The sequence below is a fragment of the Lolium rigidum genome, chromosome 2 (genome assembly GCF_022539505.1).
Source record: "Lolium rigidum isolate FL_2022 chromosome 2, APGP_CSIRO_Lrig_0.1, whole genome shotgun sequence".
NCBI classification, from domain to species: Eukaryota; Viridiplantae; Streptophyta; class Magnoliopsida; order Poales; family Poaceae; genus Lolium; species Lolium rigidum.
Genome location: NC_061509.1, coordinates 2809172 through 2815171, shown reverse-complemented (window position 1 = coordinate 2815171; position 6000 = coordinate 2809172).

The window sequence follows — 6000 nt, the reverse complement described above, 5'->3', positions numbered from 1 at the left end:
ACCTGAAGCCATTAGTCGAAGAACTTCTACAGCTGTGGTCCCTAGCAGGTGTACGTGTGTGGGACGAGCACAAGCAGGAGGAATTTGACCTAAGAGCGATGCTTTTCGTAACCATCAATGACTGGCCTGCTCTTGGTAACATTTCAGGACAATCAAACAAGGGATACAATGCATGCACACACTGTTTACATGAGCTCGAAGGTGATTATTTGGAAAAAGGTCAGAAGGTCGTGTACACGGGGCATCGTCGATTTCTTAGGATTACCCATCCCGTAAGAAAGAAAGGAAAGCATTACGACGGTGAGGCTGATCACCGGAGGAAGCCTCCCCATCGTGATGGTGTTGATATATTTGGTATGGTCAAGGATCTAGATGTAATATTTGGAAAGGGTCCCGGCGGACGGTCTGTTCCGAATGACGCCTGCTGGACACGCGCCCATGTGGAAGAAGAAATCTATTTTTGGGGGCTAGAATATTGGAAAGTCTTAGAAGTCCGCTCTTCAATCGATGTGATGCACGTGACGAAGAATCTTTGCGTGAACCTGCTAGGCTTTCCGGGCGTGTACGGGAAGACAAAAGATACACCGTAAGCACGGGAGGACCAGACAACGTTGGAAAGACCCCAAAAATCTGCATGAGAGAGTTAAAGGACGTCATTTATCCAGCTACGCTCTTACAAAAGCGAGAGAAGGAGATATTTTTTGAATGTCTTAGCAGTATCAAGGTCCCGTCCGGCTTCTCCTCCAATATAAAGGGAATAATAAATATGGAGAAGAAAACATTCCAGAACCCGAAGTCTCATGACCGTCACGTGATAATGACACAGATTGCTTCCGATTGCATTGAGGGGGCTTCTACCGGAAAATGTTCGACTGCCCATTGTGAAGCTATGTGCATTCCTCAATGCAATTTCTCAGAAGGTAATAAACCCAGAAATTCTACCGAGGTTGCAGAATGATGTGGTCCAATGTCTCGTTAGTTTTGAGCTGGTGTTCCCACCATCCTTCTTCAATATTATGACACATCTCCTCGTTCACCTGGTCGATGAGATTTCCATTCTCGGTCCTGTGTTTCTACACAATATGTTCCCCTTCGAGAGGTTCATGGGAGTCTTGAAGAAATATGTTCATAACCGTGCTAGGCCGAAGGAAGCATCTCCAAGGGCTATGGAACGGAGGAGGTCATTGAATTCTCGTGTTGACTTTATTCCCGACCTTAAGCCGATTGGTGTTCCTGAATCGCGGCATGAAGGGAGACTAAGTGGAAAAGGCACGCTAGGAAGGAAATCAATGATATGTAGGGACGGGATTTCTTTGACTCAAGCACACTACACAGTTCTACAAAGTTCCACCATGGTGGCTCCGTATATCGGTGACCACAAGAACTTTCTACGCTCCCGGAACCCGGGCGATCGAACGATTGGATTAGACGTGAACACATGTCGACTTTCGGTGGTTGGTTGCAAAAACATCTCCTAAATAACGAAGATATTGAAGATCAGCTGTACTTGCTGGCCCAGACACCATCTTCGACTGTAGTGACTTTCCAAGGGTACGAGATAAATGGGAATACATTTTACACGATCGCCCAAGATAAAAAGAGCACCAACCAAAACAAGTGGTGTCTCGCTTTGATGCAATAATGAATGAAGGCCCAAATGACACATATTATGGTTACATAGAGGATATCTCGGGAACTTGAGTATGGACCTTCTTTTAAGGTCCCTTTGTTTAGGTGCAAATGGGTCAACAAAACAGGAGGCGGGGTTCGTGTAGACAAGTTGTATGGAATGACAACAGTGGATCTCAACAATCTTGGGTATAGAGACGAACCATTCGTCCTAGCCAAGGATGTGGCCCGTGTTTTCTATGTGAAGGATATGTCTAGCAAACCAAGAAAAAGGAAACATAAGGAAACAAATACATCAAACGATGAGCCAAAGCGCCACATAGTTCTTTCCGGAAAAAGAAACATCGTGGGAGTGGAGGACAAGACAGACATGTCGAAGATTATAATAAGTTTGATGAAATTCCACCCTTCAGAGTGAACATTGATCCAAGCATCAAGTTAAATGATGAAGATGCTCCATGGTTAAGGCCGAAGAAGATTAAATGATGAAGATGCTCCATGGCACAAATGAGTATCTCAACATGGCAATCAATTTCCCATTTATTTTTGTGTAATCATTTAACTCGTATGTAAGATATGAAAAGTGGAGATGTGGTTGGCTTTTTGTACCATATATATAGAGAAGATGTAGTCGTTCACGGGTTTGCAGGGGAAAATTCCGAGGCGCAGCTTCCGAAGATGCCGTAGGGCATGTGCACCAACAACATCTTCGAGAAACTGCGCCACGGGAGATTTCTCAACCCTTTCCCCAACACTATTAGAGGAGATGTAGTCGTTCGGGGGCTTGCAGGAAAAATTCCGAGGAGCAACTTCCGAAGATGCCGTAAGGCTTGTGCACCAACGACATCTTCGAGAAGTTGCGCCACGGGAGATTTCCCAACCCTTTCCCCAACACCGTTAGAGGAGATGTAGTGGTTCACGGGCTTGCAGGGAAAAATTCGAGGCGCAGCTTCCGAAGATGCCGTAGGGCGTGTGCACCAACAACATCTTCGAGAAGCTGCGCCACGGGAGATTTTCCAATCCATGGGAATGAATCTCTGCTTGGCTTGTTGATCCGCTTGGCAAGCCGTATCGATGCTCCTTTTATAGGCACAAGCACCGCTTCTACTCGACAGGGCGTCGTGCGCTACATGCTTTATCTCATCGAGCAGTGCGTCCACCCATGCGTTCTTATCCTGCCGACATCTTTAGTCCCGGTTGTACCCACCAGCCGGGACTAAAGGTTACCCACACGTCCTTATCCCACCGACAGCTTTGTTAGATGACAAAAAAAGGATCTTTAGTCCCGGTTGTACCCACCAGCCGGGACTAAAGGTTACCCACACGTCTTTATCCCACCGACAGTTTTGTTAGATGACAAAAAAATGATCTTTAGTCCCGGTTGTACCCACCAGCCGGGACTAAAGGTTACCCACACGTCCTTATCCCACCGACAGTTTTTGGCGCCACTGCGTTCCCGCCTATTTTTCTTCCCGCGCTTTCCACTGCTTCCCGCCTCCGTCCTCCCGCCATTTTTTCACTATATATATGTTGGCTTGGCCTCCATTTACATATCACATCTAGACTCATATCTCGCAAACCTCATCACCAGGTCACATGGCTTCCATCGTATCTCTAACCCTCCGGGAGGCGGAGGCGCTTTGCGCGTCGAACTACCCCTGCCCGCCGGGCTACCGCGTCCCTACCGGCTGGTTGCCGAGCGCCGGAGGGGTACCGGTCCCTCCTCGTCCCTCTAGGTGTGGCGCGCGAGATGGCCATCACGAACCACTACTACTTCGAGCTCACGCCGGAGCAGCGGAGGAATCCCGGTGGCATCCCGACTACAGCCCGACTTGGGAGAGCTTCTTCATCAATCGGCGTGAGAGGGCGCTCGCCGAGCACGAGGACGGCGGCCCGCCTCCTTCGAACTTCAACGAGGCCGGCCGTCGGCTGTGGTGGCGCGACCGAACTCTCCAGGGCGTCATGGCCCACCGTGGCCCCCGCCCGCGCTACCCTCGGTCCCGGCCCACGCGTGCTCTCCCGCCGAGGTTTGACTACCGCGACCCCGATGCCAGCCGACGATGATGACGGCGACTACGACGACTACAGCTGGCGAGTACTATAGGGCCAGGCACGAGTATGACCGAATGACTCGAACAAGTCGAATCCGGCCATGTATCTTAATTAATTTTCAGCTTGAGCTAGGCACGAGTACTATAGGGCTAGGCACGAGTACTATCCGGCCATGAATCTTAATTAATTTTCAGTTGAGTTATGTACTTTAATTCCACATGTAATCTGGCGGGAAACTTTTCTCATCATCAGTCGTCGCCACAACGACTTTATTGAAAATACAATAAAATAGATAAACAACTAGTCTAGTCGATCTACTCGCCGTCGGAGGTTGTCTCGGTCCAAATGTCGTCCCCACCGAGGGTCGTTGTCGGCCCAAGTTGTATTCGGGTTATCGAGCTCGAACACGGCGACGGCCCGACGATGGCGCTCGTTGGACCTGCGTTGTGCCCGGAGGTCAGCGAAGAACGCGGCGGTGTTGTCGACGTCGCTGGGAACCGCGCCTCCACCGGCGCATCAACTCCTCGTCGTGCTCGGCGATTGCGATCCGGCGCTGCACTCGGCGGTGGCGGCGACGGTCCTCGTCGTGCCGACGAGGCACGGCGTCGGCGCGAGGAACTCCGCCTCCTCTAGCGATTCGACGTCCGGGAAGTTCATGTCGCACCGTGGCCGCCGAAATCGCCATGCGGCCGCGTCGTAGCGCGCGCCGCCAGCTCCGGGGTGTTGTACGTGCCGAGGGTGAGCCGGAAGCCACCGGCACGCATCTCGGCGTAGAACCTACCGCTCGGCCGCGCCGGACGCCACGGAAACCGGACGAGCCGCGACTGCGCGGCGGCATCCCGGCGACGAATGAACGGAGGCGACGGCGACGTGGGTTCCGCGCGCACGCGGCGCTTTATAGCACAGCGACGCGGCAAGTTTGGCGACAGGTGGCGCGGGAAGCGGCGGGCGTGGCACGTGGAAGCGGCGGCGACAGTGGCGCGGGAAGCGGCGGGCGTGGCACGTGGAAGCGGGATCTGCACGCCGCACGGCGGTGGCGGCGGGCGAGGCACGTGGAAGCGGCGGCGACACGTGGCACGGGGAAGGGACACGTGTGGCGGTGGCGGTGGTGGGCAGTACACGGCGGTGGCGGTGGCGGCGGCGGGCGGTGGCCGTACACGGCGGTGGCCGGACATGGCGGCGGCAGCGGTGGCGGTGGCTGGCACATGGCGGCGGTGGCGGTGGCGGCGGTGGCCGCACACGGCGGTGGCGGTGGCGGCGGTGGCCAGTACATGGCGGAGGCGGCGGTGGACACGTGTGGCATGGCGGAGGCGGCGGTGGACACGTGTGGCATGGCGGCGGTGGCCAGTACATGGCGGCAGCGGTGGTGGCCAGTACACGGCGGTGGCGGTGGCGGCGCGTGTTTTTTTTGATTTGAAATAAGGCGGGAATGAAATTTTTTAAAAAAATTGGCCTTTGGACCCGGTTTGTAATACAAACCGGGACTAAAGGCCTTTTTGCGCGCGTAGCAAAAACGCAGCAAAAATGGCTTTAGTCCCGGTTTGTATTACAAACCGGGTCCAGAGGGCTTTGGACCCGGTTTGTAACACGCACCGGGTCCAAAGGGAGGGTATATAATCGACACTTCGTCTCCGCGCGGAGATCAATCGCGCGGAGACGACGGAACGACGCCGCCGAGCTGCCTCGCCCACGATCGCCGCTCACCGCGCCGCCGCCCACCGCTCGCCGTCGCCGCTGCCGTCACGCGCGCCGTCCGCCGTCCGCCCACCGCGCCGCCGCCCACCGCCACGCCCGCGCGCTCGCGGCTGCTCGTCCGCGCGCCGTCCGCCCGCCGCGCGCTGTCCGCTCGCCGCGCTGTCGTCCGCCCGCTGCTGTCCGCCCGCCGCCGTCCGCCGCCGTCCGCCCGACCGCCGCCGGCCCGCTCGCCGTCACGCTGCCGCCCGCTGCGCCTCCACTCCGCCGCGGCGCTAAGGTGAGCCGGCCACCATTTTTTTTTTAAGTTTTAAGATTTTAAGATTTTTGTTTTTATATATGTTAGATTAATTAGTTTAGTACAAAAATAGTTAGTTTGATTAGTTAGATTAAGATATGTTAGATTAATATATGTTAGATTAGTTAGATAAAAAATTAGTGTTAGTGTTAGATAAAAAATTAGTTAGTTTGTTAGTGTTAGTGTTAGTGAAAAGTTAGTGTTAGATAGAAAATTAGTTAGTTTGTTAGTGTTAGTTTGTTAATTAGTGTTAGTGTTAGTGTTAGAAAATTAGTTAGTTTGTTAGTGTTAGTGTTAGTGAAAAAGTTAGTGTTAGTGTTAGTGAAAAA